The sequence below is a fragment of the Carlito syrichta genome, unplaced genomic scaffold, assembly GCF_000164805.1.
Source record: "Carlito syrichta isolate Samal-C Ts95f unplaced genomic scaffold, Tarsius_syrichta-2.0.1 Scaffold301626, whole genome shotgun sequence".
Taxonomy (NCBI): Eukaryota; Metazoa; Chordata; class Mammalia; order Primates; family Tarsiidae; genus Carlito; species Carlito syrichta.
Window position 1 is genome coordinate 226166 of NW_007245722.1, and position 12959 is coordinate 239124.

Genomic DNA, 12959 nt, shown 5'->3' on the forward strand with positions numbered 1-12959 from the left:
CCAAGGATTAGAGAGATTCCGTCTGCCAGACAGAATGGCCTAGGTTGTGGCTTTTATACAAATCTGTTGTCTGACTCTCTTAGTCAGAAAAATTGATTTAATCTCTTATGCAAGTCCTTCAGAGGCAGAGAGATTTCATAAGGAATGTATGGCAGATGTCTCATAACTGTGCATATTTGCTTTTTCTACCCTGATTAACTTTTACCTTGTCTGTCATGAGGAGGAAATTTCAAGGGCATATCACAACAAAAATTATTTTTCAGATTTCTCCATGTTAGCTGAAGCCATGGATGGGAATACAGTAGAGTGGTGGAGCCATTCCACTCATATCTGTGCAGAGGTTTTTGAGTATGAAGTAAGATTCGTGCATGGTATTTCCTGAGTTGGGACTTTGCCAAGCTTCACCATGTTAACATCATCACTGCATTTGCTTTAAAGAAGATAACTTCAGAGGAGAGAATACCTTTGATGCCAGAGATGATCCTGAAGGCAGAATGCACAGCAATTGCTCTGTTTTCTTCAAGCAGCACATCAAGTGGATTACTTGACTGTCTACGACTTAAAAGGGTGATTAAACTCCCAGTGTCTTAAATGTTATATTTTCTTGGGGTTTCACTTGGTCTTTAAAAGTAAGCAAGATGCTATTTCTCTCTAGAAAACAACCGTCTCAGAGGCTTTATGACCAAAATAACAATTTTCTTTTTAAACAACCATTTACTTATGTTGACTTTGTCCTAGAATTGCCTCTGTTTTTTGACATACTGTTAAAATATTCAGTGATCTAAATTGAAGATGGGATGGTAAAAAAGCGCAGAAATTTTCTTCTTCCTTTTTCTAAGTGAGATCAAACCAGTCTTAACTGCATGATTTTTATTTAAAGCCATTTTATTGCAAATAAATATTTGTCTCGCTAGCCAGTGCTGTTCATTTTATGCAGATTCATGTTTTACTCTAACTTAAGGTTAGATTTTTCTGCCTTGCATTTGACAACATTGCTGACTTTCCTTTGCCTGTTGCTCTTTCTTTTGTGAATAGTCTTTGTTATGGTCAATCAGCTTGACTTTCCTCCCGTTTGAGTTCCCTCATTGTATTAGTTTAGAATTTCAGCTCACTTTTATCTACTTAATTCCATTTAGTTAACACCTTATAAAGAGGAAAAATTAATATTAATTTTCTTATTGTTTATAAGCAAAAGTTGAAAGATTAATAAAAATAATCAGTCCCAAATACATTCCTGGCCAGGCATATTCAGTTATTCTAGCTAATGTTCTGTGAACGTTTGTGTACAAGTTTTTGTGTGCCTAAGTGTTCACTTTAGGTTCTTGGAAGAAGGCATGGTATTCAGCACAGCATGTTGTGAATGTGGATGTGGGCATATTTAAGTTCTAGCTGTATAGCATTTCACCAATTCTACCTATTTTAAGCTGCTTTTTAAATGCCTTTTGCATACAGCAATACTTTTTTTCTTAAAATCTACTTTGCTTTGAAATTTTCTTACTTTTCTTAACTTTGACACTGTTGCTACATGCCAGCTATGTGACTTTCTTCAAATGTCTTCTCTGCTCTGTCCATCAGTTTTCTTATCAGAAAAGTAAGGCTATAAATTACCTCATTGGACTGCTTGTTGAGTTAAATGAGATAGCTGTAGCACAGGGCACACAGCAACTGCTCTGTAACTGTTACTCCAGCCATCTTTTTCTCTCCAGCCATCAATGTATATCTTTCCTCTTTACACGTTTGTATCTTCACTTAGTTTGACAAAAATAGTTTATCTTAAATAAGTGATATTTCACATTTTCCCCCACACTTTCCCCCCCACACTTTTTAAAAACTTTTTTTTTCTTTTAGGAGATAGGGTCTGACTCTGTCACCCAGGCTGGAATGCAGTGGTGCAATCATAGCTTACTGCAGCCATTACCTCTCAGCTCAAGCTATCTTCCTGCCTCAGCCTCCCAAGTAGCTGGGACTACAGGTGCTTGCCACCACATCCAGCTAATTTTTAAATTTTTTGTAGAGATGGGGGTCTTGAACTCGTGGCCTCAAGTGATCCTCCCGTCTCAGCCTTCCAAAGTGTAGGGATTACAAGCATGACTCAGCACACCTGGCCAACTTTTTGTTTTAAAATGATTACATATTCATAAGCAGACCCTGAACATTTACTATAATACTATAAGAAAGGGATTGGCAGTAGCAGGATACTGCCGTGGTTGGGGGGGGCGGGGACACAACATCAATAAGGGTACCTGATCTCAAACCAGGCAAAGTGGGGACCAAAGGGAGGCCCAAACTTTATCTGTACGATGACTACTTGCATACCCAATCCTGAATTGTACCTCACATCTTTAAAATAAAATAAATTACTATGGATTCACAGGAACATGCAAAAGTTGTAAAGAGAAGTCCCATATACCCCTCACTGTTTCCCCCATTGATATAGCACAAGATCTAAAGCAGAAAACTGCCGTTAGGACGGTCCACAGAGCTTGTTCAGATCTCACCAGTTATCCATGCACTCATTTGTGTCTGTGCGTGTACAGGTTTCTGAAGTTGGATCACATATAGATTTGTGTGACAGACACCACAGTTAAGGTATTCATTGCCCCAAGGCTTTCCCTGGCTATACCTTCATAGTTGCCCCTAACCTCTGGTGACCACTGATCCATTCTCCTCTAATTTTATTGTTTTGAGAAAATGTAAATGGAATCATGCAGCATGTGAGCTTTTGAGATTGACTTTTTTTCACTCACTGTAATGTCCTTGAGATGCATTCGAGTGGTGTGTATCAATGGTTTGTTCATTTCTACTGCTGAGTAGTGCTCTATGACATGAATGTACCATTGTTTAACTGTTTGTTCATTGAAGGACATTTGGGTTGTTTCTAGATTTTACGAATAAATTTGCTGTGAACATTTGTGTACAGGTTTTTGTATGCACCTAAGTTTTCATTTCTCTGGGATAAATGCTTAAGAATGTGATCACTAGAGCAAAACTTGTAATTTAATGTACCATTGTAAGCTTTCTTGAAAATATGTGCTAATGCAGTCAGCAATTGTAGATATACAAAGGCAGTTATCGCTTAATACCAACCATTATGAAAAATACACATTGGGCCAGGTGCAGTGGCTTATACCAAAAAAATTAGCTGGGCCTGTAGTCCCAGTTACTTGGGAGACTGAGGAGAAGGATCACCTGTCCCTGAGAGGTGGAAGCTGTGGTGAGCCATTATCATGCCACTACACTCCAGCCTGGGTGACAGAGTGAGACCCTGACTCAAAAAATATAGATCTATATATGTATGTGTGTGTGTGTGTGTGTGTATTACCCTTTGTTTTAAAATATCTTTCCATATAATCTGCATCATGAGTCCAAAGTGGAGTATCCTGCCTTATGTGTACTGTAATATAACAGGTGTACTCAATAAATGTTATTTAATTTTGTCAATGAATCCCATTTCATTTTTTGACATTTTTCTTGTGGGTAATACTACTTTCTCAGAAACTAAATTTGGGGGAGTGTTTCAAGTAATGGTTTTCTTTTTGGCAATTCTTTGTGATGTGGTCACAGTTGAATTTTTAAAATACTTAGATTAGCACAAAGAATCAGGAAGTTCATTAATTAATGTCAGACAACCTTTCAAGTCTGTAGAGCAGTGTTGGCACTTTTGTTTTCCAACATATTTGGTGTCCTAAGATGTTTTATACATCATTGTCTCCCAGGCTAATAATAAGTGACAAAACATGATGGTGTGACTAAAATATTCTTTTGACATGTAAGGGGCTCCTAACTATGATAGGCATAAGTTTAGGTAACTCTAAAGTAAGGCATTGAACGTCGACATGAGGACAGTGTAAATTATGGATGGTGGACAGGTATTGGCTGGGGATAGGTTTTGGCTTTCCCAAGTGTATCTATTAACCTTAAAATAACTGATAAAGGAAGCACACTTTGTAAGAAATTGGAATAAGAGAAGAAGAAGAATGAAATGTAAAAAGCAGAGGCTTTAACTGCGACTGCATTTGAACCATATAGATAAGTTTATTTTTTATTTTTATTTTTTGAGTTGGAGTCTCACTCGGTCGCCCAGGTCAGAGTGCAGTGGCACACTCACGGCTACTCCAGTGTTGACCTGCCGAGCGCCAGCGATCCCTCTGCCTCAGCGGTCCAGGTATCCTGAACTACAGGCGTGTGCTACCACGCCAGGCTAATTTTTGATTTATTGTAGAGACGAGTTCTCACCAAGTTGCCTGGGTTGGTCTCCTACCAGCAGGCTGAGGCATTCACTCGCTTTGGCCTCCCAAAGTGCCGGTATTACAGGCTGAGCCACTGAGCCCAGCCTAGATAACTTTAAAACAGAGCGGGTGTCTATGCCTGGGCCAATTTAGCTAGAATCTCTAGAAGTGGCACTCGGGTGCTGGTCATTTTTTAAAATGCTTCCCGAGTGATTCTTCTGTTTGTTCAGATTGAGAACCATGGAATTAACAGGCACAGCCTCTGCTCTTATACTTATCCGCCCTGTAATTTGATAGTGTTTGGGCTGCATCTACCCCTGTGCATTGGACTAATGAAGGTTCCGCATAGCTTTTATGTATGGCTCTTCTGAGATGAGTATTTTCCGGGGGGAGGGAGGGCAAAATCACATTTGTGCATGGTAGACACGTTTAAACTATAAAACACAGCTTTAGTGTATACAACAGAAGAGTGCCAGTGAAGTGGAAACCAGGGCCCAAGGCAGTGAGAAGCTGAGAATCGTTTAGTCAAAAAGGAAATGGCTTCAGCTAGGATACACTATGAGTGGAAAATTTTTTGAGAAATTAAGTAGTTAGAAAACTTGCGTGGGGTGTGGGGGTGAGCGATCTGAGTATTAATAGAGCCTGTTGTCAGCCACATTTAGTTTTTTTTTTTTTAATATTTTACTTTGTAAAAAAGTAAAATTGTAACAAGTGAAAATATGCAAGGATGAATAAAAAACAAGAATTAATCCCTCACCCATGTTTAATAGCCTTGTGTGAATTCTTCCACACCTTTTCCTGTGCTCAGAAGTGTGTATGGGATTTGTGAGTTGTTTTTTTTTTTAAAGATCAAGCTCTCCGTGTTACTCTGAAGCTTGCTTTTCCTCCTTAATGTATGATGGATATTCTTCCAGGTCAGTAGCTATAGATTTAACTCTTATTTTGAAAATATGAATAAAATTTATAGTCATTATGAATAAACTATTCATGGCCATTTGATCTGACTTTCTGTAACATAATTTATTCAACCATATACCCATGAATGGATGTTCAGGATATTTCCTTTTTTAAAAAAAATTGTTGCCATTACAAGCAGTGATGCAATGCATGTCTGTACTTATAACCTTAGGTGCTTGTGCTTTTGTTTCTAAAGTATTCTTATAATTTGTGGTTTGATTTTGGTCAGATTCTTTAGTTTCTGGATATATTCTCTATTAGTGAAAATTAAAGAGTTAACATCAATGGATTCCCAGTTCATGAACTCCTTCTGGGTATTAAGTTGGGCGTTAGGTAGGAGAACCAGTTGAATCCTGGTGTCCATTTTTCACAGACTCTAGAGTGCCTAGGGCAGGGCTCCCTAATAGCAGGCTGTAGATGGACTTCGTGGCGGCAAAATCATGTACAAGTGTACATTTTATGGCTTTCATCAGATTTTCAAAGGGACTATTCCCCAGAAAAGACTAAAAATTGATAGTATATGTATCAGTATGTGAGAACCTGCAAAGTACTTTGAATTCTCATTGATAGTTTTCATTTTTCCATTTTTTTTGGATTTGAGAACTTTATTCTGGTGCTGTTGGCCTTCTCTGAGACCTGCTCCACTTTCCCTGGGCAAAATATAGGGATTCTATTTTCTTACTCAGGATCTTTTGCCTGGACTTCTTCTGTTTCCTTCTCATACTTCCAACAATGCTGGTTCTGAAAGATCCTCCAGACCGAAGCGTTCCAGTCAGGGAATCAGACACTGCCTCCCTTTTCCAATGTCTGTAGCTCAGCATCATGGTGGCAGCATACCTGTGTTCCCTTTGCCAATTTCTTTGAAACAATTCCTTTCATTCTTTCTTCATTATATCAGTCCTTTGATTAGGGAGGGGGAAGGAAATGTACTACTTCATTCAACCAATTTTATCAGTTTTTCTGTATGTCAGGTGTCATCAATACAGCCGATATGACATGAAGAAGACATTGGCCTCTGTTGCATCTACATTCTTGTGGGGGATGCATAACAGACAGATATACAATGCTAAGATTTCAAAACTGCAAATAATAGCACATTTTTAATCACAATATTCTTTCTGTAAAAACCTGGATTGAAATAAGTTTATCTAATTTCCAGATAACATAAAATTAGGAGAGATGACTAATACTATAGAAAGAAGTTTCTATATTCACAATAATCTGAATAGGTTGTGATAATGTTCTAAAATCGGCAAGGCTAAATCCTCTGCTGGAGTTGAGAAATGCTTGGGGGTGGCAGAGAATCTCAGATGCTAAAGATGAAAAATAGCTCAGAGTGCATTTGATCACGGGCTTATGTGAGCCATCTCTGTGATGTGGCTGCTGAAAGCAGCGCTGTCTCAGGTTACGTTCATACATGCCTAGATTACACAGGGTCTGTTGCCCTGTTTTGTGGGCTGGTTAGATCACCTTTGATGCGTTGCGTTTGAGTTTGTGAATCATATTTTAGGTGAGACTTTGGCACAGTGGGGAGGCACAGATAGTGATGGATCAAGAAGTGACTCCATATGAGGAACTGTTGCTAAAGGAGTTTGGCTGTTGGTGCAGGAACAGTGGTAGCAACCCTTCTAGATTAGGGAGTAGGAAGACCAGAGGGTGGTATGCAGAACTTGTGCACGGTGGGACACACATGTGCTTGGTAAATGCTTAAATGAGTGAATGGAAAGTACAAGGGAAAGGATTGTGAGTTGGCCTAAGAACTGTGCATCAGTAAGAGGTCCAGCACTGGGATGGGCTGCCCTGGAAAGTAGTGACTTCCCAGGCATGGGGCCCTTCCGCCAGTGATGGGTTTCTGGAGTGGGGCCATAGACAAAATTCCTGCTCTGAGTGGAAGGCTGTACAACAAGACTTCAGAAATTCTTCATTGGAATTTTCGTTTCTTCTCTCAGGCACCTTAACTCTAAGGTAAGATTGTAGACTTCCTAAATGTGCTTTTATAGAAGGAATGCTTTGGACTCAGAGGCTGCATGGTTGTCGGTACAGGTATCTCAAAGGTGCTGAAAACTGAAGTAGAACAGGTTTTCATCTGAAACTATAATGCATAAGGTACTCTGATGTTCAGTCTGAAGTAACTAGTCTATACTTGTAGTATAGTGTGGTTTTAAGATTTCACTTTTGTGCCTTTAGAGAGGAATAAATTGCAAACTTTTCAAATGACGAAAAAGAACTTTCTACCTTTCTTGTCTTCACTATAGCTTCAGGAAACACGGCACACTGTCTCCACTAAACCGATTGTCCTGGATTCTGACTTGGGTAACAGTAGCATTGTATGGACCTGTGTCAAGCTTTATCACTTACACAGGTTTGCACCAGTTTGCATACTGACCTGTGTAAATGTATCTCCAATACTTGTTTAATCTGTTTGAGGCCAAGGTAGCCCTTATTACCCTTCAAATAATTGAAACAGTATAAAAATCCTTTAGATTGTGGAAATGGATAAATATTTTCATACATTTCTATATAAAATTTTTATCTCACACCAGTAGCCTCAGACCAGGCATGGGGGCTCTGCCACTTCTGACACAGTAGTTCCCATTCCTTTTCATAATGCAGAGTGCTATAGTTAGAGGCTGAAAAGGTGGGCTCATGGGCTCAGATATAGCTTCACTGCTTAGTATTGTGTGACCGTGGTCTTCAAAGGTGATGGTGCACTTACACTGTGGTGAGAAAACACTTCACCTGCACCTGGAGAGAATTCACTGGACTGTCTTGCTACATCTTCTGCTCCCACCTCTTGGGCTCTTTCCTGAATTTTTCTGATTTAACAGATACTGTTATCTTCATGTCTTATACTATCTTGAACACAGCATGTCTATAACCAAATGTTTATATCCTCTGCCTCACCTCTCTCATCCTAAACCTACTCCTGCCATGCCCACCTATCACCTCTGTTTAATGAATGGGTAACACTCATCAGAGGTAGCATAGGAAGAGGCTTAACACCACAGGCTCTGGAGTCACAACTGTCTGGAATTAAATTCCTGCCCCACCAGTTATCTCCATATGACCTTGGTCAAGGTAATCAACATCTGTAAGTCTCAGTTTCTTCACTGTGAAATAGATATATCAATCAGTCTTACAGAATTGGGTAAAATCAATGAGATCGATACATGTTAAGTACTTAGGTTCCTGACACCTAAGTGCACTGTACACACATTATTTATAACTCTTAAGCTAGAAGTGTTAGTGTCATCCTCAATTCCTCATCTTTCCCCTCACCTGAAGTCATCAGTGCCATTGATTCTACCTTGAATATCTCTCCTTCCTTGTTCTCACCAGTGTCATTCCACCAGGCCTTCTGAAACTAAATTTGTTACTCAAAAAGCTCATAGTCCCCTGAAATTACATGCACATTTTTTGACATATGTGCATTTTTCCTAGGGCAAGGACTTTCAGCCTTTATCATTGTCATTCACACAAGTCAGTAACCCATGAAAGGTTAATAATTACTGACTTGGACTCTTATCTCTTGCCTGTACCCAGTAGTCTATAAACTAACTGACATTTCTTTCTAGTCTCTCTATTTATTTATTTATTTTTTTTGAGTTGGAGTCTCACTCTGTCGCCCAAACTGGAGTGCAGTGGCCACTCCCAGCCACCGCAGCCTCGACCTGCTGGGCTCTGGCGATCCTTCCGCTTCAGCCTTCCGAGTAGCCGGAATTACAGGCGTGCTACCACGCCCGATTAATTTTTTGATTTTATTGTAGAGATGAAGTCTCACTGCCCAGGTGGGTCTCGAACCCGTGGGCTCAGGCAGTCCACTCACCTCAGCCTCCCAAAAGCGAGGGATTCTGTGGCACTGGCACCAGGCTAAGAAGCTTCCTGAGAGCTGCCGGGTAAAGGAGTGGAGAACAAACAGGCAGTGCCTACTCTAGGGAGTCAGGGATCCATGAGTGAGAATGCAGGTAAACCCGGTGGCCTAGGAGTGGTTAGAATGCTCAGTGAAAGTTTTATCCTCCGCTATATTGCTGTTTCATATGTTCATAAAAGGAAAGATCAAAACGTGAAATGTATCATATAAGAGTTAGGACCAGCTTTTAGAATACCTCCCCACACATGGAATATTATGAATATCAGCGTAAAGTTGTATCATCTTTGTCTCCTGAGACTCTAGCAATTTCTGAATGAGAGATGGATAATCAGTCATTGTGGTGGTGGCAGCAGTTTATTTTGCCTGGTGGCTTGTCCCAATTTAGTTACTGATATAAAGATACCCTTATATGGACAGTTCTCTAGACATTATGTTTCTAATTTTGATTTCACCCCTGGCCTTTGTGTTTTAGCTGCTGTCTAATCCTGTTGGCTATTTTTAATAATTTTCTTCCTCCATGTGTGTCAGAATTGTCCAGCATTCTAAAGAAATGTAACTTAAATGTGACTTATTCTTCCTGTATTTTCAGTGACCAGGATAAATTTAAGTTAAAGGTGGTTTTGAGAGAGATTACTTTAGTAAGTGATCTTGGAGATACTCCTTTCTTTAGAAATTGTTTGGGAGATTTTTTTGTGTTGTTTATTTGCTCTTTATCTTTATTATTTTTCCTGAACACTGACTGCCACAAAACTTTTTTTTTTTTTTGAGTTGGAGTCTCACTCTGTCACCCAGGCTGGAGTGCAGTGGCTGCTCCCGGCCACCGCAGCCTCCCCTGCTGGGCTCTGGCGATCCTTCCGCCTTAGCCTTCCGAGTAACCGGAATTACAGGCATGTGCTACCATGCCTGGCTGATATTTTTGATTTATTGTAGAGATGAGGTCTCGCTGCCCAGGCGGGTCCCGAACCCGCGGGCTCAGGCAATCCACTCACCTCAGCCTCCCAAAGGCGTGGGATTACAGCCACTGAGCCCGGCTTCACAAAACTTTTATAAGACAATTTATTTAAAGTTGATACAAAGAATAGTGAGTGCTGGTCTGATGTTGTGATTTAAGCATACACAGTTTTGATCTGCTATGTATGAATAGCTAGAATATTCTTTGTCTAGCAATCTGCTTATTACATTAATTATCTTGAATAAGTATGGCAAGATTTTTCTGTTTCAAAATCAAAATGTTGATTGTTTTTCAAAATCCAGTAAATGGGCTAACATTTTACATTTCCATCCACTTTATTTAAAAATAAATTTTTTAAAGCCTTTTAAAAATCTGAATCTATCAAGAACTTTCTCCTTTTAACATGGTTTACATGAGAGGATCTCAGTTTGGGAAAATTAAAAGGATGATTTTCAGGCATTTTTTAAGAGCTTTTTTTTTTAAAAAAAATCAGATCTGAGTAAAAGAACTGGGAAATCCACCCTTCCCCAGCATGTGAAGAAACAAGAATATAATGTGAAAAAAGAAGAAAGAAACCAACTCTTACAATGCAAGCCTTAGTGTCTAACATGAACAATTGTCTATTATTTCACAGTCTGCAGTCAGCCACGCTGTCCCAGCACTGCTTGTCCACTTCTCCTGTGTGAGCCAGTGCCCTATATAAAGGACCTGGTCTCTGGTGTTTCTGAGAATGGCCTCTTGGATTATTATGATTATTGGACTATTACAATTCTTAGAACTAAGTTGTTGATCTTTTGGGTTTGGTTTTATTGTTTTAGTTTTAGTTTTGTTTATCACTGCTGTTTTGAAAAATGGTCACTCATTGGAGTACTTTTTTAAATGAAATAATTAATGTCAGCTGGACACAGTGGCTTACACCTATAATCCTAACACTTTGGGAGGCTGAGGTGGGAGGACTGCTTGAAGTCAGGAGTTTGAGACCAACCTAGGAAGCATAGCAAGACATCATCTCTATTAAAAAAAATTAGCTAGGCATGGTGGCATGTGTTTGTAGTCCCAACTACTCAGGAGGCTAAGGCAGGAGGAACACCTGAGTGAGTGGTGATCACACCACTGCACTCCAGCCTGGGCAACAGAATGAGACCCTGACTCAATACATACATACATACATACATACATACATATATACATACATACAGAGTGGGACCCTGACTCAATACATATATACATAAATACATACTTACTTTGACAGGAGACCTAAGTGATGACTCCTGCTGAAACTAGCCACCTGCTATATTCTTGTAGACAATTAGGATGTCTCATGAATATTTAATCTTTTTAATTTGAGCTTGCTATTGAGTTTGCTCTATATATTTTTTTCTTTTTTAGAAACCCATGTCAAGCATTGTTCTGAGTGTTTTATGTTATTTTCCTAACAATCCTAGGAAGTAGATTCTTTTTTTTTTTTTTAATTGGGTTCTCACTCTCTTGCTCAGGCTGGAGTGCAGTGACATGATCACCGCCCACCACAGCCTTGACCTGGGTTCAAGTGATCCTACTGCCTCAGCCTGCAGAGTAACTGGGACTACAGGCACATGCCACCATGCCCAGCTAATTTTTTTTATTTTTTTGTAGAAATGAGGTATTGCTACATGATGAGGCTAGTCTCGAACTCCTGGACTCAAGTGATCCTTCCACCTCAGCCTCCCAAAGTGTTGAAATTACAGGTGTGAGCCACCACGCCTGTCATAGGAAGTGATTTCTTATCCTCATTTTAAAGAGGGCAGAGAGAATTCTGTTAAATCACTTGCCCATACCCCAAAACTAGCAAGTGGTTTGGTCTTATTGAACCCAGCCGTTCAGCTCTGTGAAAGGACTCCTACTGCTCTTTTCCTCAGAAAGTCTTAAATGTTAAGTTAGAAAGTAGAATAACCCTTACCCAAAAAAAGACTGTAAGTGTTCTTGAAGCAGACTTGATTGCTTGTGAAGCAGTGTGGATTGAAATAACAAAAATTAATATTTGGTACAAATATACCCAAACATTTGACAAATCAATAGCTTGTTGCAAGCCAGCCATGGTGGCTCATGCCTGTAATCCCAGCACTTCGGGAGACTGAGAAGGGGGATCGCTTGAGCTCAGGTGTTCAAGACCAGCTTGGGCAACATAGTGAGACCTCATCTCACAAAAAACTAAGAAAATTAGCTGGGTGTGGTGGCACACACCTGTAGTCCCAGCTACTTGGGAGGCTGAGGTGGGAGGAACACCTGAGCCCAGGAGATTGAGTCTGCAGTGAACTGTGACTCTGCCACTGCATTCCAACTTGAGTGTCAGTGAGACCTGGACTAAAAAAAAAAGTTTGTTGACTGATTATTAATAGTTTTCTTATAATTGAACAGAATAAACTGAGAAGTGGATGTTTATGATGAACAGGTCAGTGCAACTCATTCATTCACATCCAGTACAGAACTGGTAATCAAGTTTTGTCTGTGATGGATGAAGTTTACTTTTGTGATATCTGTGAAAAATTGGGTTCTAAACAAATAAATACTATCAATAAGATTGCAGGAAAATATTTCTTATTTTAACATAGCAGAATATTTTTGAGTACTTTTAATGGCATTTTAAAAAATATAATCTCATAATTATCTGTAGTACTTTCATCTTAACAACAGAAGGAACTCTGTTTAACATTTTTTGGATAGATTCACGTAATAAAGCTGTATTTTAAAGTATTTTCATTTTAGATATATAATTACTTTAAGCCAAATTAGCCTGGTATTAGTAAGATTTTGTTAAACTGCCTTTTGAATTACTTTTAATCTAATGCTTGACTTTCCCCCCAAATCTCAGTACATTTAAGGTTTTGTTTTAGATTAGCTTGAATATTAATAAATAATAGAAGTTCAAGTTCACTTCGTGAGCCTGTGCTTATTTTTCCTTTTGTAGTAT

At 39.3% G+C, this 12959-nt stretch overlaps 1 protein-coding gene across 1 annotated transcript in view; it reads left to right on the forward strand.

Moving 5' to 3' along the window:
* Positions 1 to 256: 256 nt before the first annotated feature.
* Positions 257 to 12959, forward strand: part of SLC20A2 (solute carrier family 20 member 2) — a 93127-nt gene continuing 80424 nt past the window's right edge. The window contains exon 1 of the mRNA XM_008054994.1: positions 257 to 567. The gene's annotated coding sequence lies outside the window, so the exon portion shown is untranslated. The remainder of the gene's footprint in view (positions 568 to 12959) is intronic.